Source organism: Carassius gibelio, chromosome A12 (genome assembly GCF_023724105.1).
Source record: "Carassius gibelio isolate Cgi1373 ecotype wild population from Czech Republic chromosome A12, carGib1.2-hapl.c, whole genome shotgun sequence".
Classification (NCBI taxonomy): Eukaryota; Metazoa; Chordata; class Actinopteri; order Cypriniformes; family Cyprinidae; genus Carassius; species Carassius gibelio.
Genome location: NC_068382.1, coordinates 8,340,644 through 8,366,982, shown reverse-complemented (window position 1 = coordinate 8,366,982; position 26,339 = coordinate 8,340,644). Strand labels below are relative to the sequence as shown.

At 38.2% G+C, this 26,339-nt stretch overlaps 1 pseudogene; it reads right to left on the bottom strand.

The window, feature by feature from the left end:
• Positions 1–216: 216 nt before the first annotated feature.
• Positions 217–26,339, bottom strand: LOC128025629 (transmembrane protease serine 9-like; annotated as a pseudogene).

The window sequence follows — 26,339 nt, the reverse complement described above, 5'->3', positions numbered from 1 at the left end:
TTACTTTATGCTATCAAACACAGTCAAAATGATCACCCTCCTCTGGTCCACCATCAACCCGAAATACCCAGCGTCCCGACACATTGACATTACTGGAGTTGAAGAGCTTATTTTCATCAGGCACAGGAATTGAAAAATGATTTGTTGTATTAACTGTGCCATATCCAGCCTGAGTATATGAAAACATCATCAAAGACACTGTGAAGCGCAGGTTTCTTACACGTTCTCTATATCAATCTTAATGCCAGAGTTCAGATATATACGGTTCTCATCCTTTCTAACCTGAAACTGTTGATCTGTAGCAGAGATATTTCCATAATTCATCATGACAAAAGACAGAGAACCACCAGAGACCAAAACAACTTGAAAAGATGAACTCTGTTACAGGAACAGAAAAGAATCTTAATAGCTCATAGACAGAGAGTAATCCCATCTTTATATTATATATTTATATTTATAGCAATATTTATATTTACTATTTATAGCATTCCCTTTATCATTTACAGGTCATATTAGTGAAATGTCAGTAATATTTCTTGAACAAAAAAAGGATCATTGTCTAACAGCACAGTTTTTTTAACCAATCATGAATGTGGCCTCATTTTATTTTCTATAAAAAAAAATATATAATTTTGTTAAAAGTTTTCTTGGTTTGGAACAACTTGGAGAGATATGTTGGCATAACATACTGTAAGTTCACCTGCATTCTTAAAGAAATAAAAAAATCATATAATACACCAAAAGATAATGTGTTAAAATCTGTTAAGGTACCTCATCTAAATACACTAATAATATTTGGAACAAATAAATTCCAGAAGTCTTTCTCTAAACTTTCACTACCAGATGTGAGTTAGAACAGCAATAGATAGCTTACCGATTGTAAGTTGTTATAGTATGGTACTTTATCCCAAGTAGAAATGAACAGCCATGAGGCAGTGAAGTTCAGATGCGGAAAATACTGGTTTATGTTGTTTGATGCCGCTAGTAAGAGTCCACCTCTGGTGACCTGACGATAGGAGATTGTTCCACTGATAGTGTTGTCCAGGTTTGTCCAAAAAGGAGCAATGATGTCTCTGTTGAGTTGTAGTAAATAATCTGGTGTTGGCTGTGAAAGAGGCCCATCAAATGTCAAATGCCCATTGTTATTTACCTGAAAAAGAGGTTCAACAATATTATAAAGAGATTTGGCAGTACAAAATCAAAAGTCAACTTTGATTTGCATTTTTTTTTTAATGGAAAGTGTAAGATCTTCATTTTTGTGTGGTTAAGTTATGTGATTCAAATGTATATGAGGTTCACAGTTTAGCAACCTTGTTTGGGACATGCGAGTATGAATGGGAAGGATTGCTAAAAATGTAATATTTTTGTTATTGTGATTTCTGTTTTTGAGATGACTAGTTGTAAATATTCATTGAACAGATTATTTCAAAATTATAATTTGTAATTGTTTAATACATTTTAAAAAGTCAGGACTTTCTCATTGGAGAAATAATGTAAAGCATTACATTTTATTTTTCCACATAAATCGGAGGAAAATAATTTGAGAAAACGCCTAAAACAAAGTGTGCAAAGCTTGTACGATCATACCCCAAAATCCTTGAAGATTTAACCACTGACAACGGTGCTTCATCTTAATAAGTTTTATTTCAGTTTGTTATTTTTAATAAATTAGAAAAAATATTAATAATCGGTTTTGTGCATTGCTATTGGGGTTATGGAGTGAATTCTGAATTCTTCTGAATGCTGTACATACAGACACAGAGTTTATGAAGAGAATGTTCTTACATAAATTTGTTCAAAAACATGTCCAAAAAATACAAAGGGCTTTTCCAACACTACTGTAGAGTTTCCATCATCTTGAGAGGGATTTTCTATGTCTCTATTTCCAAACGGGTAAAAAAGTCCTGAAAAAATAAATAAATAAATAAATAAATACAATAATCTGCAGCATAATTCCATGATTCTTATGTAGCATATTGCATTCAAACATGGTATGAACTGACTGAAATGGCTAATTTCGCGCAGTTAACTGGCCATTACACAATTTCTAGGGGCTGAAGTGCACAGATTTAGTCAATCTGCCAGGAAAAAATATACCAAGAAACAAATAAGATATTTTTAATGCACCTGTATATAAAGAGTTTACCTGCTCCTAATCATGTTTAGCAATGGCTAGAATGAGCTGCAGAGTGTGTTTTATGTTATGCTGATAGTTAAAAACCTAGATGGCCTCATGGGCTTGTTTGGTTAAAGGGGTCATATGATGTTGCTAAAGAGAACATTATTTTGTTTATTTGGTGCAATGCAGTGTTTAAAAATACATTTTAAAAAAGGTTTTAGGAGAATGTGGATGATTTCAAGGAACACTTGAAATCACATCATATGACGCCTTTAAATGCTAAGGTTAGGGGTAAAAGTCAGTGGGGTTCAAAACACTTTTTTCCAAATACCTTCTTCTATGCTATACAGGTTTGGAATGACATGGGGGAGAGTACATTTAGATAGAATTGTTTTATTTTGGGTGAACAGTCTCTTTAATTAATTTATGTTGCAAATGTATAATTACTGTACTGTATATGCAGAAATAAACACAACCCAAGTTTAATAAAAGCTGTAAAAGTTTTGTTTAAGTGTTATTTCATTAATTTATCACCTTAGAGAAAGATTACTGTCATCTGCTTTCACACTCTTACCTAGGGCTATATCTTCTCCATTGCACAAAAAGCTGCTGTCTTTATCTTCAGCATCAGATGAAAATGTCACAAATCCAATATCTGATCCATTAACAGTCTCCAAGATCCAGTTTTGGAATTTGGATACTCTAGCATAGCTGTCAGGTGCAATTCCAGTGGCACAAGGAATCCCAAAATTAGTGACACCAGCTAAGATCCATACAGAGTCCTGCTTACACTGTAATGGACCACCAGAATCTCCCTAAAAATGTATAAGAGGAATCTTAATTCATATGATTATAATATAAATTTGAAAGATACCAGGTGCTTACTGTTTATCATGGTAAGTACATGTACACTTGTTATTGAACAAAGTGATAAGCTGCAATATCGTTATCCTCTCATTCTGAATCAAGAATTCAACAATATTGAGTCATAAACTGTATTGTAACTTACAAAACAAACTCCTTTGCCGCTTTCTCCTCCTGCACACATCATTGTAGGAGGGATTGTTATGTCAAAAAATAGGAGGTCTTGAAACATGCAGTTACAGTCCTTATTTTCCACCACTTTCATCTTCACCTCCTGCAGAGCTCCAGAACTGGGCTGAGCACCTAAGAGTTAAAATAATAATAATAATAATAATAATAATAATAATAATAATAAAATGGCATATGTAAATATGATTCATGATACACTTACAGTCTCACAGATGAAAAGAAAAGAAAAACTCTCAGGATAACTAAAAGATAACTTATGTGTGTACTTTATATTTCATGAATAAGAAAGCACACAAATGCTCACTCCCTGAATTATATACAGATCGACAGATTGCTAAATAAATGCATGCTTTGGACATTTGCATTTAATGAACACAAAGTGTTTATTATTTAAATGAAAAGTATGTTCATAAAAGTTAATGAACAGAATTTAGTTTGTTATTGAAACGCAACGTTTGTCATTTTCATATGAAATGCAAATTGCATCTTCAATTTACTGTATTTTATCAATTCATTCAGTCTCTTGTGCCAAGTTTGAATATGAATAAACATTTCTGAACTTTTGAGTTTTTAAGATGACTAGGTCACACTGCGAGAAACCAGTAGTAAGTATTAGGAAAATGACTGAAGAAATTCTGGAGTTTGTGTTCCTTTTCTTTCCAGTATTTTGTAAAGTATTCCCTTCTTTCTCTCTTTGTTTTCAATGTTTTAATTATTTATTTTATAAATATAAATATAAATATAAAGTTCCTGTCTCCTTCCATTAAACAGACTAAAACATTTTCTTGTGTTCCTGTGAAGGAAGAGAGTCATAAACATCTGTGATGACATGAGAGTGAGAAAATAATGAGACAACTTTAATTTTTGGGTGAACTATTCCTTTGAATAGTAAGATGTGATGCAGAAGCTAAAACATATTTCAGACAGAATACAAGAATGTGTTGCATTTATGAGGAGAGTCATAGAATTAAAAGATACAACATTAACATTTTGAAAGGCCATTTATTATTATTATTATTATTATTATTATTTTTTTTTTTGCCTATTCAACATCACTTTCTAAGGATAATTAAACTTCCCTTTCAGTCGGTCACGTTCGACGTTACGAATGGGATCTCGCCCGAGAGCCCAATCACCTTCGAGTGGTACAAAACGAGCCAATGGTACACAAAGTACCTTGGTCTAAGGAATTTGCATCGCGAGCTCCGCCTCGCAGAGCGGGTATATAAGGAGCAACGCGAGCAACTCGCATTCAAGCTTTGCATCTTTTTAAAGATGTCATTTCGCCCGTGTGTTTCTGGGTGCGGTCGATATATCGCTCCTCGTGACGGTCACGATCGCTGTGTCACGTGTCTGGGCTTCCAGCACGCTGAGACTGCGTTCGTGGATGGCTCATGTTCTCATTGCGGGGACATGACCACCTCGGCGTTGAGATCGAGACTCGATTACCTTAAAAGGTATAGAGTCCCCTCTGCCACACCCCGTTCTAGCTCTTCTTCTCGTAAGAGAGCTACTTCGGCTGGTGGCCAGGGTGATCTGAGGGTTACCGTGTGGGCTTCCCCGACAAGCGAACCTCCTCGGGCCACACCCCCCTCACATACGCCGCAGCCGGTTGAGTTCCCGGATGAGTTTGCTGGACCCTCTCAGGCTCCTGACATCTCATTCGGGGCTCGCGAAGAGGACCGTATGTCGATCGCCGCATCACAAGGCGGGCTTGAGTCCTCGGGAGATGAGGGTTCGGCTGCGTTGCCTCCCTCCGGAGTGCCAGCTTTGTCCGAGTCTGATCCCGAGCTGACGGCCGTGCTTTCCCGGGCAGCGGAGAGCATCGGGCTTGAGTGGAATCCTCCACCCTGTCCTGAGCGCTCGAGGCTGGATGATTGGTTCCTGGGGGCTGCTCATGCGGATCGCCAGCACCCCCCTCTGGTTCCTTTCTTCCCGGAAGTGCACCAGGAAGTAACTAGTTCATGGAAGGCACCTTTAACTGCCCGAAACCGTTCTGGTTCTTCCTCCGCCTTCACTGCCCTCGATGGCGGGGCGGCCAAGGGGTATGCTGGGGTTCCCCCGGTGGAGCGTTCTGTTGCGATGCAACTGTGTCCACAGAGCGCCTCCGCTTGGCGTGGTGGTCCCAAGCTGCCCTCCAAAGCCTGTAAGTTCTCATCCACGCTTGTGGCCAAGGCTTAGAGAGCTGCGGGCCAGACTGCTTCTGCCCTGCATGCCATGGCCTCTCTACAGGTCTATCAGGCCAAGCTGCTCCGGCAGCTGCACGAGGGCAGTGCTGACCCAGGGGTTTTGCAGGAGGCGCGCACTGCAACCGACCTCGCTCTCCGGGCGACAAAGGTCACTGCGCGCTCCTTGGGTCAGGTGATGTCCACTTTGGTGGTCCAGGAGCGCCACCTATGGCTGAACCTGGCAGACATGAGGGAGTCTGATCGGGCTCAGCTCCTCAACTCCCCGGTCTCCCAGGATGGCCTCTTCGGCGACGCGGTAGAGAGCTTTGCCCAGCAGTTCTCTGCCGCCCAGAAGCAGTCTGAGGCCTTCAGACACATCCTGCCCCGGCGGCCCTCTGCTGCTTCCACCCCGCCGCCGGCGCAACCTCAGCCTGCTCGTCGCCAAGGGCGCCCCCCTGCGGCCTCCTCCACTCCCGCTCGGCCACAGCAGCAGCCTTCACCCCGGCCGCAGCGAGGAGATGGCCGCAGAAGGGTCACGGAAGGTTTAGGTACCTTGCCACCACAGGTGGTAGCTACCATCACTTCAGCTAGAGCCATGTCCACCCGACATGCCTATGCTTTGAAGTGGAACCTCTTCGTCACTTGGTGTTCTTCACGGCGTGAGGACCCCTGGAAATGCCCGATTGGGTCAGTGCTTTCCTTTCTTCAGGAGGGGTTGGAACGAAGGCTGTCTCCTTCCACCCTCAAGGTCTATGTGGCTGCAATTTCGGCTCACCATGACCCTGTTGAAGGTAAGTCTCTTGGAAGGCATGATCTGATCATCAGGTTCCTGAGAGGAGCAAGGAGGCTCAATCCGCTTCGCCCTCAGCAAGTCCCCTCTTGGGACCTCGCAGTGGTTCTATCAGCACTGCAGAAAGCTCCCTTCGAACCCTTGCTCTCAGTAGAGCTAAAGTTTTTATCTTTGAAAACTGCGCTCCTGACGGCTTTGGCTTCGGTGAAGAGGGTCGGGGACCTGCAGGCATTTTCAGTTGACGAAGCGTGCCTGGAATTCGGGCCGGCTAACTCTCACGTTATCTTGAGACCCCGGCCTGGGTACGTGCCCAAAGTTCCCACCACTCCTTTTAGGGATCAGGTGGTGAACTTGCAAGCGCTGCCCCTGGAGGAGGCAGACCCAGCCCTGGCGTTGCTCTGTCCAGTACGTGCGCTCCGCACCTACGTGGACAGAACTCGGTGCCTTAGGACCTCAGACCAGCTCTTTGTCTGTTACAGAGGCCAGCAGAAGGGAAAGGCTGTCTCTAAGCAGATGTTATCCCACTGGATAGTGGATGCTATTGTCCTGGCTTATCAGACCTGCCATGCCCCCTAGGGGTGAGAGCTCACTCAACTAGGAGCGTAGCTTCCTCCTGGGCGCTGGCGCATGGCGCCTTGCTAGCAGACATCTGTAGAGCTGCGGGCTGGGCGACACCTAACACATTCGCAAGATTTTAAAATCTCCGTGTAGAGCCCGTGTCCTCCCGGATACTCGCCCCTTCGGGCCAGTAAGGACCTGCTCGGTGTCAATCCGCTTGCTTCGCCATTCCACTCCGCGGACTGGATGCGTGCGCTATTCCCCTCAGGTGAGTTCCTCAGTCAGAACCCTGGGTTCCTCCAGCACTGTTGATGTCCAACACTTGCGTACATGCCCTTTGGTCAGCCATGTGTGGGACTAGGTGCCTCCATGTGTCGTGATTCCCCTTCTGGGTAATCCCACGTGTGTATGTCCACAGTAAGTCTCTCCGCAGCATGTGTCTTTCCCTTGGCAAGCCCTTGCCAGCTCTGTCGTTGAAAATTCCACCCTGCGGGCTGGGTACCTCAGAGTTCTTATGTATCACCACCTTGGTAGATACCTGCTTCTGTAAGTCCTCCCACTGGCAGGCAGCCTACTAGCATATGTCCAGCTGGAATATGCTACCCAGCGTATTCTGTGCGAGCTGTAGGCCCTCACTCGTGCTGGCCTCACGACAGGGTGCTATCACTCACACGGGTCGCTGGAAGACAGCCATGTGGCGTTTTGTAAGGGACCCCATTCGTAACGTCGAACGTGACCGACTGAAAGGGAACGTCTTGGTTACGTATGTAACCCTCGTTCCCTGAAGGAGGGAACGGAGACGTTACGTCCCCTTGCCACATCGCTGTTCCGCTGAACGGCCGGGTCACTGGCTCGGCTCCTCAGCGAAGACTTGAATGCGAGTTGCTCGCGTTGCTCCTTATATACCCGTTCTGCGGGGCGGAGCTCGCGATGCAAATTCCGCAGACCAAGGTACTTTGTGTACCATTGGCTCGTTTTGTACCACTCTAAGGTGATTGGGCTCTCGGGCGAGATCCCATTATTAACGTCTCCGTTCCCTCCTTCAGGGAACGAGGGTTACATACGTAACCAAGACGTTTTAATTGTTTTTTGGGGCATTGAGGCCCATTTTTTTAGATGAGGTTTTACATGTTTTATTATTATTATTATTATTATTATTATTATTTTATTGCATTTATCATTTCACTTAAGAGAACAGATTTACCTGATGAAAGTCACAACTAAAGTAGAAATGTGTGTGCTTCATGCATGGAAACATTGATCATTGGTTCTTACATCAAGCATGCACATTTGAACTTCTGTGTACCATATTTATTGTGCATAAGATCAAAATAAAAATGTAATGTACTTTTTAAGATGAAATAACATTGTAAGGAGTAAAAAGTACTTTTATCTCCAGAAATGTAATCAAGTAAAAGTACAAGTAACCCATTTAAATTGTACTTGAATAAAGTACACATCCTCCGAAATAATACTTAAGTAATCAAGTAAAATTACTCAAGTATTTTACACCTCTGGATAATATCATTTTGATCCTTACAAACAAAAGGACTGTAAATTGCCCAAAGTGTCCCACTTCAATAATACAAAAACAAGCTTACAATTTAATGTAGCACAATTACATGTATTGGTTACATAATCCATATTGCACATAGTCCAGTGTGTCAAATTAAAGATAATTACCTACAAAACCCGTTTCTCCCCACCCAGTGGCCCAGCAGGTTGTGCCATCATGAAAGACGCTGTCATTGGAAGCCAGGCAGATTGGTCTGATGTAGCTGTTAAAGTTGACTGGCTCACTCAGTCTCAGCAAGGCTATGTCGTTGGTGAACTGGTAGGGGTCATAGTCTGGATGTGGAATGATGGATACAATTCCTCGACTCACCTCATGTGGGTTAGAGACTGAGATATTTTGACTCTGTCTACCCAGATAAACAGTACAGTTCAGTCCAGTGTCTGAGGAACTGAATGAGGAAGCAAAGACTCTCAGTGTGATAGCTCCAAGAAAATGTATATTATTAAAATGTATATTATTATTATTATTATTATTATTATTATTATTATTATTATTATTAACAGAAAATGCATGTCTACATTTCATTATAGATTTATTTTGTGTTCTTACAAGAAGTACACGCAGTGAGCTGCAGTGAGCACCCATTCCTGGCTGATGAGGGACCCCCCACAGAAGTGATAGCCAAAATATTGTAGACTGACCTGCCAAGGCCAGTTCCCTACAGCTGCATCCTCACCCCCAACAATTCAAGTTCTGAGTGGAGAAACCCCACAGCTCTGGGCTGAAGAGAAAAATGAGAGCTGTAAATACTTCACCAAATTTAGAATATTTTTGTAGTTTTAAATATACAGTATTATTACCTTTTATAGCTTTTCTTGTGCCACCTAAAAAGTAAAAAGAGAAAGGAGCAGAAAAAAAAAAAAAAAAAAAAAAACATGGTTCACATGTGTGTTCAAGATGAATCACAAGATTTCAAAGTCCCTTTCAAGCAAAGTCTGGTTAGTCGGTGGCTGCATTCACAATGCCTTCTGACAACTAATGCAGGGTTCATACTGCACAATTATATATTTTTTTGCTGTTGTTTATAAAAATGCTCTAGTCTTCAAGTATTTTGTCCAATCCATCACTATAGTTATCACTATGTTGGTCACTGCTTTGTTGAGAGAGAATCCTGCATAAATATGCGGATGTCATTCCCGAAACATTGCAGCATGTGTGTGGCCGAATAACAATGACCAATGAGTCTGTCTACACTGCACAATCAATCTATTAATTACATTTTGTGTATGCACTCTGCATGTTATTATGAAAGAATTGGAGTGTATAACTCATTACTGAACAAAAAAGTTCTGTGTTGCAGCATTTAGGTATGAGATAAAACCAGCATGTACTGTCATAAGGATGATAAAAGAGTTTTCATTTGAGTAAAGCTTTTAAGTCTCTTTAAGTGTTTTTCTTCATTGAATATGAATTGAATATCATTTCTTGTTTGGTAATATCAAATTTATTTGAGTTAATTCAACCCCAAAATATAAACCTAATCCACCTACATTAGGGTTAGATCAGGTAGAAATAGCTACCTAAGATAACATTTGCTGGTTTGCACTTCTTAATAGTGTACCATAGATTCTACAAGATTTCCTTTTACTATAGTGTGTTTTGTAGCTCAAAGTCTCCCACAAAAGTAATTGTTCTATATATATATATATATAAGAGAAGGCTGATCCGGACCGGCCAGAAACACCGAACATATCTACATCACTATGTGGAAATATTTGCATAATACCACCCAAATGGATATGCAAAGAAAGAACTGTGTGGTGTGGTTTCAGGTGTCACAGCAGTGTTGTTGCTACCATGTCGTGGAAACACTTTGTGTTTCTATCCGAAAGTAAAAGCACTTTTTTGGCCTTCCAAAACTGGATGCAATTAGGGCTCAGTGGTTGCCATTAATTTACAAATGTTCGAGTTCATGCAGCACATTTTATGGAGGAAAGTTTTCTTAACCTGGGAGAAAACAAGGCTAGCTGTGCAGAAAGGCTGTTTCTAAAAAATGGGGCAATTCCATCTTTGCTAGAATAATCTGACACTTTTGAATCAGGGCCCAGAAGTATGTTTTATAATTTGCTATCGACTGTTCAAATGCAGTTCAAATGCAGAGTTTGGTGAAGTGTAGAGTAACACATATTGCATATGCAGACAGAGATGGATTTATGTTTACAAAAAGTGGCAAAAAGAAACATGACAAAACAACAAAAAAACATGAACAAACATGATTCTCTACATGTTCTGCTTCACACTGGACACTAAAGCAGGATACACCCATTGTGATATAGTAAAATTTATGACATTATTAACTGTTATAATTATTGCTATGGAAGCTAAAGCTCACAATTATGGTAAGGGGCATTACATTTCCAACACATGCTTGTGGGGAGAGTTGTGGCCTAATGGTTAGAGAGTTGGACTTGTAACTCGAAGGTTGCTGGTTTGAGTTTCGGTGCTGGCAGGAGTTAGGTGTGAAGGTATGAATGAACAGTGCTCTCTTCCACCCTCAATACCCACGGCTGAAGTGCCCTTGAGCAAGGCACTGAACCCCCAGTTGCTCCCTGGGTGCTGGATATATAGCTGCCCACTGCTCCAGGTGTGTGTTCACTTCTCACTGCTGTGTGTGCACTTGGATGGGTTAAATGCAGAGCACTAATTCCTAATATGGATTACCATACTTGGCAAATGTCACGACTTTCTCTTTTGAGATGATCAGCCAGTCACATCTGGTTAGCTGGCCAATCAGAGTACACTGCACTTTTCAAAGGAAGGGCTTTTTAGAAATCAACACATTTTAGAAAAGGCTTTTCATATAGGATCTGCAATAATGAACAGTACGTGAAAAATAATGAATTTCTTTAACAATAAATGCCCTATTTTAATGATCTAAGTGTATGGTCTGTAGTGCACGGAGCAGATGCACTTAGGTTGTTTCGAAATCCACTTTTGCTAGTATAACAACAAAACTGTCAGCGCTCCCGACACATGGTCTATAAGAGTTGTCCCTGGCTGCAAGTGAAAGCTCTAAAATGCTACATTCAGAGGCAGCATTCTAAAGCAGGAAGGCATCAAGACACGTCCAAATCCAAATAGAGTTTTACTTCCTTTCTCCGGAGGTACTGTCTTCTGATCACATTTTGAAGACAGCATAGATGTATCTTTCACTGCCTTTGATATACTGTAGCACAATCCTGCGCATTACATTCCATGACGGTTGAGCTACTTGTGTTTGGTTGTTAGTTTGTGTTTAAATTTATATTTCTGACAAACTTTTTTGCCATTTTGAAGTTATTCCCAGAGAGAAATCAGTATTATAGTAATTAAGAATTAATTTAGTTATCACCAAACCTCTATTTTGTTGTAGATCATTAAACCATTACACTGGCTAAGAAACCTGTCTAAAATCAGTATGCATGCAAAGTCATTGCCTCATACAGCAACAAGGCAGCAAGTGAGCTACCTAAGTTATCGAATGCAGCCCCTATTCTCTTAATGAGTAATGGGTGTAACATTCAGTAATTTGGGGCATAACATTCAATAAACCAATCAGAATATCATTTCCCATTCCCTGGAAGAGCAAGCTATGCTCGCACCATGGAGGATTCGCTAATTAAATGGCAGAATGTTAAGGAGCACAGACTGAACTTGTCTCCAGAGAGCCAATGGATCTGCTTGTGCATGAGCAAATAGGTAGGCTAATTCTGATACAAGCAATGACTATCCATTATGACGTATAACATTTTTATATATAGCCTACACTGTAATATTCTTTTACACTGTAATCCTTAATTTTTTTTTTTATATTTGGCATGTTTTTGAGCTGCTGTGTGTCCCTGTGTGTAATAAACAAAGTGATAACGCGTTGTGGACCCGCCCACATTTTCTAGTAACGTGCTCTTAAAAAAAACTTTAAACTTTAGACCAGGTTTGAGTTGGTCTATGGTTGTTTATTTTCAGTTCCTTAAAATGGCAACGCGGAAATAATGGCCTGAACACACCTCTTTTTTAGACCAGCACGCCCATGTGTGGGACGGCAAAATATGAACTGCGTCAGGATGAAACTAGCAAAAAAACTTGCACCAAGCCTTGCACCTCATTGTGTCGGGGGTATGATATTGCCCTAAAGCATGCTAAGATATTCTATTATGCTCAATACACAAAAATAATGAGCTTTGAGAAAAGTATCACCTGACCCCTTTAAAAAACAAACAAACAAAAAACCTTAGGAATTGGTCATCCCTTGTGTTCTGTTTACAAGATTCATAACACTTGCTAAATTAATTGTTCAAATCAGTGAATCAGAATTATAAACATATTTTCCTCCCAGATGAGAAAGAAAGATGATTAAAATAACAATTTAAGGAATGCATTTGTTTGTTGATGTGCTGGTGTTGTTAATTTTAACTTCAAGGGGTGCTGTATCCTTATTTGAAACTCATTTATTTATTTAGGGGGGACTATTTAGTTCTGAGCATTAAATATTACTTCAATATTTGTAATTGTTTGATGGCCTTAATCTGATATTTTGCTTCTTAAAATTGTTAGTTGTCCCTAAAACAACTAGACAGATATAAATACTGTATATATATTATTAGCATTAGCACCAACAAACCAACAATGCTTTGAAGAGAACCAATGAACTGTGAGTAAAACGATGAGCTGGATGACCTAATATACCATCTGTTTTTAGAAGCATCTAAATGACTATCATGAACGTACTTATAAAAGTGGATAATTAACTACTTAACTGAATTAAGTAAGATAAGTAAAATAAATAAATAAATAACTAAATAAAATTGTTAGTTTCCTTTTTCTAAATTATATATAACTCCCTAGATTTTGCCACATAATGACTTTTTTAAACACCTTTGTAATAGTAAATTCTTTGAATTAATTTCTTAACTAAAATTTCATCAAATATCAAATTTCCTCATATAAATATCTTATTTTAAATGTAAACTACAATAATACTAATAATAATAATAATAATATAAAGAAACTTACTGATGATGAATATCAGCATCAGATACTTCTGTAATTCCATTGTAATGTAAGCAGTACCACTAATGTAGACTTTGCATCCAAGAAGAAAATAAAAATGAAAATTTACAATCGTGCAGCAGTATAAAGCAATACCACTACATTCATATGTACCAAAAAAAAGTTTAATAATATTCTTAAAACTGCATACCTGAAGTATGTTTCCACCTGTTTCTGTTAATACAAACACCAGTTTTGTCCTCTATCCACTAAAGGAAACTATGCAAATCTACTACACAGAATGACATCACATACATACATACATATGTAGAATATGAATGTAAACTCCAAACACCCTAGATTAACGTTTTTGCCAGCTAATTACTTTTTTTTTTACACCCTTGTAATACAAAGGTCTTCACCTAAATGTTTCTACAATAAAATGTAATAAAATTGGAAAATATAAAAATAAACAAATAATCAAAAATTTCCTTATATAAATCTCTTATTTTAAATGGAAACCAAAATAATTATACAAAAAACTTACTGATGATGAATATCAGCATCAGATACTTCAGAAATGTCATTGTAATGTACATATTTGTACATACCTGAAGGATGTTTCCCCCTGTTTCTGTTAATTACAAACACCAGTTCTGTCCTCTATCCACTAAAGGAAACTATGCAAATCCACTACACAGAATGACATAACATACATACTGTACATCACATGTAGAATGTGAATATACACTCCAAATGTTGCCATAGTACTAAATGAATTTGCATAATAGCATGCAAACATGTTCTTTTTTTAATCTTTTCTCTGAATACTAAGGAAATATGAAAGCGCATAAGCAAATTATAATTTCTACTGGGAAATAAACAAATGCAGTCATAGACCATAACTGATGTACATGCAGGCTAAAGATTAGAATAAATTACAGGTATAATGCATTTCCTTTTCATTACTGTTTACTTTCCTGACCATTTTAGGCTTTCAAATGCACACTGCTGAACATCTGGTTCCCATGATGACATCTTCTCTTCAAATACATATAAATATATCATATATCCTATGTGGCATCAAGTGATACATGGGCCTTCGTGTCATTCTACATTTGACAAGATTGAACAAATGAATAACGATCAAAATCTTTGTAGGATTATCCTTGAACAGTCCATTTCATTAAAATAACCCAACATCGCATTCCAAAGTTCAGAGTGATTCCCCATCGAAACATTAGTGCGTCATAAAGGAAGTATCCTTGACATTGAGAAACACCTAGTATCGTATTTTTCGGACTATAAGTCGCACCCGAGTGTAAGTCGCATCAGTCCAAAAATACGTCATGACGAGGAAAAAAAAACATATATAAGTCGCATCGGACTGTAAGTCGTATTTATTTAGACCCAAGAACCAAGAGGAAACATTACCAACTATATTACAGCTATATGCTGTTTTGTGTAGACTACAGGAGCACTGAGCAGCATCTCTGGCTGCATAGAGTGCCCTCTCGCGGCTGGAGACGGTAATGTTTTCTGTTAGTTAATTTCTCTTGGTTCATGTCAAATTAATTTTGATGAATAAGTCGCACCTGACTATAAGTCGCAGGACCAGCCAAACTATGAAAAAAGTGTGAAAATACGGTATCTCCTAATACTGGCTGAACTTGTGCAAATCTTATTAAGAAAACGAACTAAGATTAAAGTGCTAGTAGATTGATTCTCTCAGGTTGCGGTCAAGAAATAGTGTCTAAAGCTAGACACTTGGGACTCCATTCACCCTCTGTTAATAACATCACTTTTCTCTGTCACTGTTTAAATGAATGTTTGTGTGTTTTTGTTAGTTTAGTTTATGCGTATTAATGTAGTTCAATTAAGCCTTGTTTGATTTTACATACCAGTGTCTTGTGCTGTGTGCTTACAAGTTACTGCCTTAAACTGTAGATTCTGTTACCTTGCTTATAATCAGTTATCATACATTTTATGATATTATTACCATAGGCCATGGGATAATATTTTGTCCAGAATTGATAAAATACCCAAATCTCAATGTATCGGTGGACGAATAGTTGATAAAGTGTTAAATATTAATTCTGAACAATTTGCATACTAATTCGGTTCTTATTCCTTGTAATTCAATCCCCTTTGAGTTATATTCATCTTAATTCCCTTATTAATCTTACACCTTTCAAAACCATCATCGCTGCCATCACGACGGGATTGTATACTGAGTGAATGCTTCACAATGTTGAGTGAATACCCGAAAGGGAATGTCTCCATTTACCATCGTTACTTTGGTTGTGTGAGGCCTACTCTTCTACTACACACTCAAAAGTGTTTACTTTTTCTTCACCAAAAGAGTACATATTGTACTTTAAAGGGCGTAGCATAAGAAGGCACATTGGGACACCGCATTAGATTCTGAGCTCTCACCGCATTTTACTGTATACCATCTGCAGGCTTGTCGGTATTTGCATGCAATTTGCATAATTAGCGACAATTTGCCTTTTTTTTTTTTTTTTTTACTGCCATTATCCTATAAGGTTTCAAGAATCTCGAAGAAGAGGAGGAGTTACCACAGTGATTGGTTCGCAATGTGTCATTCCTGCTTTTCAGGGAACTGAGTGCTGTTATGGCACTTGTGCTGTTACGAAAGTAACCAGAAACATTGTAGTTGCACTTAATAAGACTAAGAAAAAGCATACTAATTTTGTTCTAGAAGCTCATAATTCATGCACAGTTCTAAGATCTGAAGAGACTTGTGTGAAATCATACAGGAGAGAAGCCAGTAGGTTGAGTTTGTGGCAAAAAAGCAGGCAGCTTGGACAGCCAAGGCAAGACAAGAGCAGACAGTTCAGGGGGCCATGGCGAAGCGGCTTCTATGGCCTTGGCCTCAGCACTTGGCCCGGCTTCTATGGCCGGAGCCCTATAAACCCCCCAACAAAAATTCCTTGGCCAAAATTTCGGGGTTCTGAGTGCCTCCATGGGGCTGATGAAGGAGCAGCAGCCCTCCCTGGGCTTGACTCTGGAACTGTGGCCATCCCTGGGCTTGACTTGGGAACATGTGCCCTCTCTGGGCTGGACGTGGGAATGCAAGCCCTCCCTGGGCTGGACGGGGGAACAGAATGTTCACGGGACACATTGGGAGCAAAACACAACACAGGATCCAGGGGCAGTCAATGGGCATGACAGACTGCAGCTTGCAGCTTACTGTTTAATAACCATCAGAACAGGGCCTCTTAATTTTATTTATTGACATAATATATGATGGCAGTAGCAGAATGAATTTGGAAGGGTACAAAATCATCTTGGCTACCAATATTAGACAACCGATCAGACAATGACCCAAAACACACTGCCAGATAAGTCAGGGACTTATATAGAAATATAAATTTCTTCATTTTCTATAGGCCCCATTATAGTGCACTCTTCATTAATAAATAAATAAATAAATAAATAACTACAATAAGAAAGGATGGCTGTTATAGAAAATTATACCACCATAACCAGAATATTTATTTAAAGTGTATTACATATTGAAAAGTGTTACAAGTTGTATTTAATAATTACAATGAGTGAAAAGGATACACACAGAAGAAAAAGGAAATAAGGTAATATTGTCAGCCCAACCAGATATCAGTTTAACATTAAAACAGCAGTTAATAAACCAACAATTAATCAACTGAAATCGATTCTACTGTCCATATGTGGTCATCTGTGGACATCTGGCTAGTTGATTATTTCCTCCAAGTGAAATTAGATATGTAAAGATACACATCTAATTGGTTCACGTAAAGATACACATCTTGTGTAAAAATATACAGTGTATAAGACATGAACAGAATAGGAAATAAAATAGAAAGTGATATTTTTTCTCCATCAATATTCAGTAAATTAAACATCATTTGTTAGAAACAGATACATGCTATGTTTCAAAAGTCACAAAAACATTTGACAAAAATATATATATAGAATTTAATTAGAAGTAAAGAGTAAATAACAGATTATTATTCTCCAATATACTATTGATCAGATCCAGGATATGGAATAAATGAATTGTTATTTATAGCTATTTAAAAGTCAATGAAGAAATAAAATTGTGTAAGAAAGATCAAGAAAACAGCTAAATATTGTAAGATCAAAACTTTTTAGCTCAATGTATACATATACATACCCCATTATTGCTGTCACTGCTTTTTGTCTATTTTTGAACATACACTACCATTCAAAAGTTTACCAAGGCTGCATTACTCTCAATGTTGTGAAATGTTATTATGATTTAAATTAGCTTTTTCCCATTAGAAAATGTATTTTATTCCTTTGATGCAAAGCTGAATTTTCAGCATCGTTACTGATTTGCTGTCCAGGAAACATTTCTTAATACCAATGTTAAAACAATTGTGCTGCTTCATTTTTTTTTTTCGGGGAAATATTACTTTTCTTTTCAGGATTCGTTGAATATTTCCAAAAGAACAGCGTTTATTTGGTATATAAAACTTTTGTATCACTATAAATGTCATTATTGCCACTTCTGATCAAATTAATGCATCTTTTAATGCATGACCCTAAACGGTGTTTCATTGCATAAAAAATTAAGCCAAGTATTGGTAGAAGCAACAGAAAACATAATGGCCAAAATTTTTGTGGAGGAGATGTTGCAGAAGATAGAACTGTAGATTCATTTGTGGATGAGGAAGGAGCAGGAGTAGTAGGAGGAGGAGGAGGAAGACCAGGACAGCTGTAACTGTAGTCAGGGTCAGCTCCAGTGGAGGTAAAGTACACAAAACCTGGAGGATCGTTGCAAACAAAGGAGCTGATCCATTCCTGATAACGTGATACTCTGGTGTACACACCGGGAAGTTCAGGTCGAACACAGCCAGTTCCAAAGCTAACGATACCAGACTGAACCCATACAGAGCTCTCTCTGCTCACCATCGGACCTCCTGAATCACCCTGAAAATACACATCAAAAAATTTAAAGTTTTTGTTTACATAATATATGTGTATACTGTATACATTAATATATATACAAACACATGCATGTATATATTTAAAGGGGTCATGACATGTTTTTTTTAATTTTATTATTATTGCCCCCTAGGTGCAATTATAGTATTACTATAGTTTAAAAAAAAAAAAAAAAAAAAACTTTTAAAATGTAGTGAATTATGACATTTTCCCACCCTGTTTCTCATCCTTTGATTCAAACAGTCTGTTTTGGGTTGTTTCCCCTTTAAGAGTTCAGTGTTAACGCCCACTGTTATGACTGGCTAACGACATTTGACAGAACATTTGCGGATTGAGTAGCGAGTGATGCATTCTTTTACTGTCTATGATTTGAAGCGATGGCTCTTGCAATGATAAAACCTTATATGTTTGAGCCGGAATCAGATGAGGAATCAGAGGAAAATGAACTATCACCACAACAACGAAGACTGGATCAGCCCGTGTCCACATGGAAAGTGAAAGTATTTTGAATTAATAAAAAAAATTGTAACCCGAGACACTTGAAAACGGATTGTTGCATAATTATTCTATAGCTTAAAATGCTAACAGTTTAACATTATTTACCTAATTTCAATGAAATGATAGGGTGTACCGCGGACAAAAATGCATGCACAGGCACATTCAAAAAATAAACTGCATCCATTTTTCCCTGACGTCAGGATCTTTTGGCAGCGTATTCAAGATGTTGTTTGTCCACAGCCAGGAACAGCACACATCTGCGTGGCATTGTAATTTTCCTGTACGCAGACCCGCTCGCTGTCCGTCGACTGAACACTTGTGAGGCGCGCGGCGCGACAACGATCCGAAATGAGCATAGTTGTCTTGTGCTGGAGGCGGTGATATGCAAATGGTTGGAACGTCACTTCGCACCGTGACGTCACTTCTTACCATGGATCCAGAACGAGCTGTATTTAGAGCTTGATTAAATAAATGGCTTGTTTATAATGGGGAGGACGCCTTAAGCTATGAAACTTGCAGGACGTTTTAATGGTACAAAGACCTCTTATATTCCAAAAGATCAAGGCAAATTTGGTTTCTCATTTCATGACCCCTTTAAGAAAAATATGTTATGTTTACATATTAAATATGTTTACATATTAAATGTTTATATATATATATATATATATATATATATATATATATATATATATATATAGAGAGAGAGAGAGAGAGAGAGAGAGAGAGAGAGAGAGAGAGAGAGAGAGAGAGAATAAAGAATGTACATCAGAATCAGAATGAGCTTTATTGCCAGGTATGTTTACACATACGAGGAATTTGTTTTCGTGACAGAAGCTCCGCATTACAACAGAATGACAGTGACAGAACAAAAAACACATAATAAAAGAATAAAAAAATAAAAATAAGTAGATAGTGAATGACAATATACAAATTGACAATTGTAGGCAGGTATATTACAAAATGCAGTTAAGTATGTACATGTATATTATGTGCAAAATTTAAGTGTATACTAAGTATGTGTGTTAGATAAATAAGTGTATGTGTATATAAATATAAAGTGTAGTGTGTTCGCAGTTATTGTCAGCTGTTCATAAGATGGATTGCCTGAGGGAAGAAACTGGTCCTGTGTCTGGTCGTTCTAGTGCTCAGTGCTCTGTAGCGTCGACCAGATGGCAACAGTTCAAAGAGGGAGTGTGCTGGATGTGAGGGGTCCAGAGTGATTTTGACAGCCCTTTTTCTCACTCTGGATAAGTACAGTTCTCGAATAGATGGGAGAGTTGAACCGATGATTCGCTCAGCAGTCCGGACTACTCTCTGTAGTCTTCTGAGGTCAGATTTAGAAGCTGAGCTGAACCAGACAGTTACTGAAGTGCAGAGGATGGATTCGGTGATGGTGGAGTAGAACTGTTTCAGCAGCTCCTGTGGCAGGTTAAACTTCCTCAGCTGGCGAAGGAAGTACAACCTCTGCTGGGCCTTTTTTACGATGGAGTCAATGTGAATGTCCCACTTCAGGTCCTGAGAGATAGTGATGCCCAGGAACCTGAATGACTCCACTGCAGTCACAGGGCTGTTCATGATGGTGACGTGCAATCATTGGTGTACAGGGAGAAGAGCAGTGGGGAGAGAACGCAGCCCTGGGGAGCTCCGGTGCTGATTGTACGGGTGCTGGATGTGTATTTTCCCAACCTCACTAGCTGCTGCCTGTCTGTCAGGAAGCTGTTGATCCACTGACAGACGGAGGTGGGCACGGAGAGCTGATTTAGTTTGGGCAGGAGGAGGTTTGGGATGATCGTGTTGAAGGCCGAGCTGAAGTCCACAAACAGGATCCTCACATAAGTCCCCGGTCTGTCTAGGTGTTGCAGAACATAATGCAGTCCAATGTTTACTGCATCGTCCACAGACCTGTTTGCTCTGTAGGCAAACTGAAGAGGATCCAGCAAGGGCCCAGTGATGTCCTTCAGGTGGGCCAGCACCAGTTTTTCAAATGACTTCATGACTACAGACGTTAGAGCCACAGGCCTGTAGTCATTTAGTCCTGTAATTTTGGGTTTCTTAGGGATGGGGATGATGGTGGAGTGTTTGAGGCATGAAGGGACTTCGCACAGCTCCAGCGATCTGTTGAAGATCTGTGTGAAGATGGGGGCCAGCTGGTCAGCACAGGATTTCAGACAGGCTGGTGTAACACAATCTGGGCCTGTTGCTTTTTTCCTTTTCTGCTTCCGGAATACCTGGCGAACACCACATCCTCGCTGATCTGAATTGCAGGTGTGGGGGAGAGGGGGGATGCAGGAGGTGAGAATGGTGAGAGTGCTTGATTCGAGAGGTTTACAGGGCCGGTTGCAGGAGCTGTTAATGGTGTGAACGTTTGTTTGGAGAGGCATTCAGGGCTGGTTGCAGGAGTTGTGAAGGGTGTGAATGGTTGTGTGGGGAGGCGTTCAGGGCAGGTGATGGGTGTTCTTTCAAACCTGCAGTAAAACATGTTCAGATTGTCTGCCAGTCAATGATTCTCCACAGTGCTGGGGGGTGTTGTCTTGTAGTTGGTGATCTTCTTTAGACTTTTCCACACTGATGCGGAGTCATTGGAAGTGAACTGAGTCCTTATTTTTTCAGAATAATTCCTCTTTGCCACTTTGATCTCTTTTTCCAGTGTGTATTCAGCCTGTTTATACAAGACATTGTCCCCTTCACATAAGCATCTTCTTTGGCCTGACGGAGCTGTCTGAGTTTTGCAGTGAACCATGGTTTGTCATTGTTGTAAATTCGTTGAGTCTTTGTAGGAATACACATATCCTCACAGAAACTGATATATGATGTTACGGTCTCTGTGAGTTCATCCAGATCGGTGGCAGCAGCTTCAAAAACACTCCAATCAGTGAGGTCAAAACAAGATTGTAAATCCTGCTCTGCTTCATTAGTCCATCTTTTTACAGTCCTTGATACAGGTTTAGTTGATTTTAGTTTCTGCCTGTAGGACGGTATAAGATGAACCAGAAGGTGATCAGAACATCCCAAAGCTGCTCGTGGAACAGAGTGATATGCGTCCTTTATTGTAGTGTAGCAGTGATCCAATATATTACTGTCTCTGGTGGGACATGTAACATGCTGTCTGTATTTTGGCAGTTCACGGGAGAGATTGGCTTTATTAAAGTCCCTGAGAATTATTAAAACAGAGTCCGGGTGTTGTTGTTCTGTGTCTGTGATCTGATCAGCGAGTTTCTGTAAAGGTGTAAAACTGTAAAGCTGTAAAGCTTAAAGAAAATACACACTGTAAATACTGTAAAGAAAATACATGTAAATATTTTCAAAATATACACTATATGTGTGTGTATATATATATATATATATATATATATATATATATATATATATATATATATATATACACATACATATATATATATATATACATACTAAATATACAAAGTACACATATGCTATGTAAACAAAAACATTTATTTTGGATGCGATTTATCGTGTTTAATCATTTGACAGCACTACTGAATATCTGAAGATTGGACATGAAACTCAACACTTTTATTAAGTCTAGCTATTTATTTATTTATTTATTTATTCCTTATTTGAAGCACTCGTTGTTTATCTTGTAAACACAAGTTTGTGCTGAACATATTTTGTTCAGGGTTTCTGTACCTGACATGAGTCATTGCCAGCACAGATCATGTTGTCTGTTATATTTCCAACTCCATAGATACAGTTGCACTGTCTGTTACCAACTACAGGAACCTCCACTTCCTGTAGAACATTAGGGGATGGAAGGGACACTGTAGGAAATACATGAGATGTTACTTACTCTGCATAGTCATCAATTTACATGTTGAGTTCAATGCAACTAAGAGGTGACAAAAATGAATTCTCACCCCCTTCACTAATGTTTCCCCATCCAGTGACCCAGCTGTCTGTGCCGCTGTTGAACACACTGTCATGAGCTGCTAGACACACGGGTCTGATGTAGTCCGTGAAGGTGATGGGTGACCTCAATTTGACAAGAGCGATATCGTTGTCATTCGTAAAATTGTAATTGGGATGTTTGATGATTAACCTCACATATCTGAATATTTGATTGGGGTTGAAGCCTTCCTGGGTCTGTTGCCCCAAAACTACAGTGAAATCAATGGTGGGATACCTGAGCGGGGGGAAGAAGTATGAGTATTTAAAACATTATAATATTAATATAGTATATTTAAATGTTTTGGGATTAAATCTCTGTGGTTTCAAAACATATAATGCAATGCAATATAATGATGATTGAGAGGTGAACAAATAAGCTCTCCTCAAAATCCGGATGAATCATATTTGATCATTTTAATATGAAAAAAAAAGTAAACCTAGGTTACTTTAGTCAAAAAGTGTTCATCTTGAAATACTAATAATATATAAAACTTTTTTTTTTTACTTTACAAAAATCATTTCAACATTTCAAAAACAAAGAACATTTATCTTGCTTAAAAAGTCAGCCAGGTGACAGAAGGCATATAGTAGATTGTGTGCAACAGGTTTTTTTCAGGTTTCGACCATGTTGATAATTAAGAAGCTGTGAATAATTAAATAAATCTCTGTGATTTCAAAACATATAATGCAATGCAATATAATGATGAATTAAGTAAACCTAGGTTACTTTAGTCAAATATGTGTTCATCTTAAAATACTAATAATATATAACACCTTCTTTTTTTTTTTACTTTACAGAAATCATTAAAAATAATTCTAAAACAAAGAACATTTATCTTGCTTATCTGGTTTCGATCATGTTGATAATTAAGAATTCATAGAAATAAGCATATCAAATATATTACTGTAAACTTTTATTGGGTTAAATCAATTCCTCAATTAAAATATAAGCTACTCAAAGCATCTATGAACGTTGAGGTATTAATTGGCAAGTAGTTGAATGAGATTACCCATGAACGCAGTGGGCAGCAGACAGCACCCACTCTTTGTTGATAAGAGAACCTCCACAGATGTGCCTGCTTAACCGAAGAAGACTAGCCTGCCAGGGCCAGCGTCCAGCTGAAGCGTTCTGACCTCCTACTATCCTGCTGCTGGTGGTAACTGGAGTCCTTCCACATATCAGAGCACTAGAAACATCATCTGAGGAAGCTAACACAAGAGACAATGATGTAGGCTATTACCCAAGAACTTCTCAACTGCTACTACTACAGAAGGCTAGATGCACCTATTTATTGTTGTAACAAACATAATGAAAAAGTCATTCTTTCCAATCACACATCATAAAAATATTTTTAACCGGCTGAGCAAAATACATATTTCCATTGCTGATTGTTAAAAGTTTGTATATACAGTGTTGGTAGTAATGTATTACAAGTAATACAAGTAACACAATCAGATTACTTTTTAAAAGTAATTAAAGTAACACATTCATTTTTAATTTAAAAAATAAATAAATAAATAATCTGAGTTGCTTTTTCACATTAAGTTTTTAAAGTCCCAACTTTTTTCTTCAAAATGAATATAAAACAGTGAAATGCAATTGCATAATATTATGCAAACCTGTGATAATTAAATATAACACAAATATCCTTTATGTATTTAATCACATTTTATTAAAAAATGTTTCATTTTGTATTGCTGAATTTGCCAAAAATTTAACTTTTTCATATTAAAAATAACCAAGAAAGCCCAGCCCAACTTTCCATAAAAATTAATAAAGTATTTAGTTAAAATAAGTAATTAGTTTAGGGAGTAACACAATATTGCAATGCATTACTTAAAAGAAAAAACAACAACAACTTTCTCCTACACTGTACATTAGTATATATATATATATATATATATATATATATATATATATATATATATATATATATATATATATATATATATATATATATATATATAAATCTAATTCGCCATTGTGAATCTTTTGAATTGTGTAAATTCATAAGATTCACAATGGCGAACTTAATTTTTTAAGTATGGATATATTTCACCTACAGTAATCATCAAAATGATTAAATGATTTGTTTGTTTGTTTGTTTTGCTATACATGAAATTGCATTTATAATTTAACTGACTCAAAAACCTGAGGGTACATAAGCCCATTTGAATCTACATGCTGCTACAGACACATTATTTGTACAATTATTTAATCAAAGACAAAGATATCAATTATTTTACTATATAAATATACATAAATATAAACCAAATATTTGATGCCATATTAATGTACCTTGGGGATTAATTTTGCTACAGAATCCTGCAAAACAAAACAGAGGCAAATGTTACATACAGTACATATCTACCTTAAAGGCTTAGTTACAACTCTGTTGTAAGAAACAAAAGCGTACCATGTTTTGAGAAAAACAAAACAAAATGAAATTAGGATATCATTTTAGATTAGGTAACACTATTAACTATTATTAAGGTAAACATATATACCGTTGTTTTCTGATGAATTGTCAACTCGAAATACCCATCTACCCATGACATTGACATTGCTTGTGTATGACAAATTTGTGACGTCAGAAACAGGAATTGAGAAAAAATTTGTAGAGTTAACCGTGTCAAATCCAGTCTGTTAATGAAAACACACACACACGCACACAATCATAATCTAAAAACATTGCTAAAGATCATGAACTGGGTTGACAATAACTTTGACACATTTTTTTTTTCACATTGCTTTACCTCAACACTTTTAGTGGGAGTGATAAAATCATAATGCATGAGTGTAAAGGACATATTTTTTCCAGACACCAAAACCACTTGGAAGGTTGACTCCTGGAAGAGACCGGGAATTCTTCATTAATACAAGCATCATTCTGGATAAGGGATAGTTCACCCCAACATCAAAATTATGTCATTAATAACTTGATGACCCTCTGATGTCACATGGACAACTTTGATGATGTTTTTCTTACCTTTCTGGACATGGACAGTGTACCGTACACACAGTTTCAATGGAGGGACTGAGAGCTCTCAGACTAAATCTAAAATATCTTAAACTGTGTTCTGAAGATGAACGGAGGTCTCACTGGTTTGGAACGACGTGAGGGTGTGATTAATGACATAATTTTGATTTTTGGGTGAACTTACCCTGTTAGTTCTGTTCAATGAAAAAAAAAAAATATATTAACATGCTAACTGAAAGAGAAACTTACTGCCTCTCTATTTCCAAAATATGGTACTTTATCCCATGTAGCAATAAAAACCCAAGTGGCAGAGAAGTTCAATTCTGGAAAATATTTGTTTATGTCTCTTGAAGCACGATTCAAGAGACGAGCATCTGTTACTTGTCTGTAAGAGATGGTTCCTTTCTCATAATTATAAATGTCTGTCCACAGTGGAGCGATGATGTCTATAAATGAGTATGCAGGAAAATAATAGGGATAATACTTAGAAAGTGGACTGTCAAAGGTCAGGTCTCCATTATTATTCACCTGTAAGATAAAAACCAGTTGTCTGTATTTTCATGTAACATCAATATTGTGGAATATATATTAATGTCATGAATATCACAATGCTTCTTACAAATATTTTGTCATATTCACGTCCAAAGTACACAAATGGTCGCAGAAGAGGAATCAGTGGAGAACTTCCATCATCTGACCTCGGGCTCATCTTATCCTCTACACCTCCATATGGGTAGAATATCCCTAACAT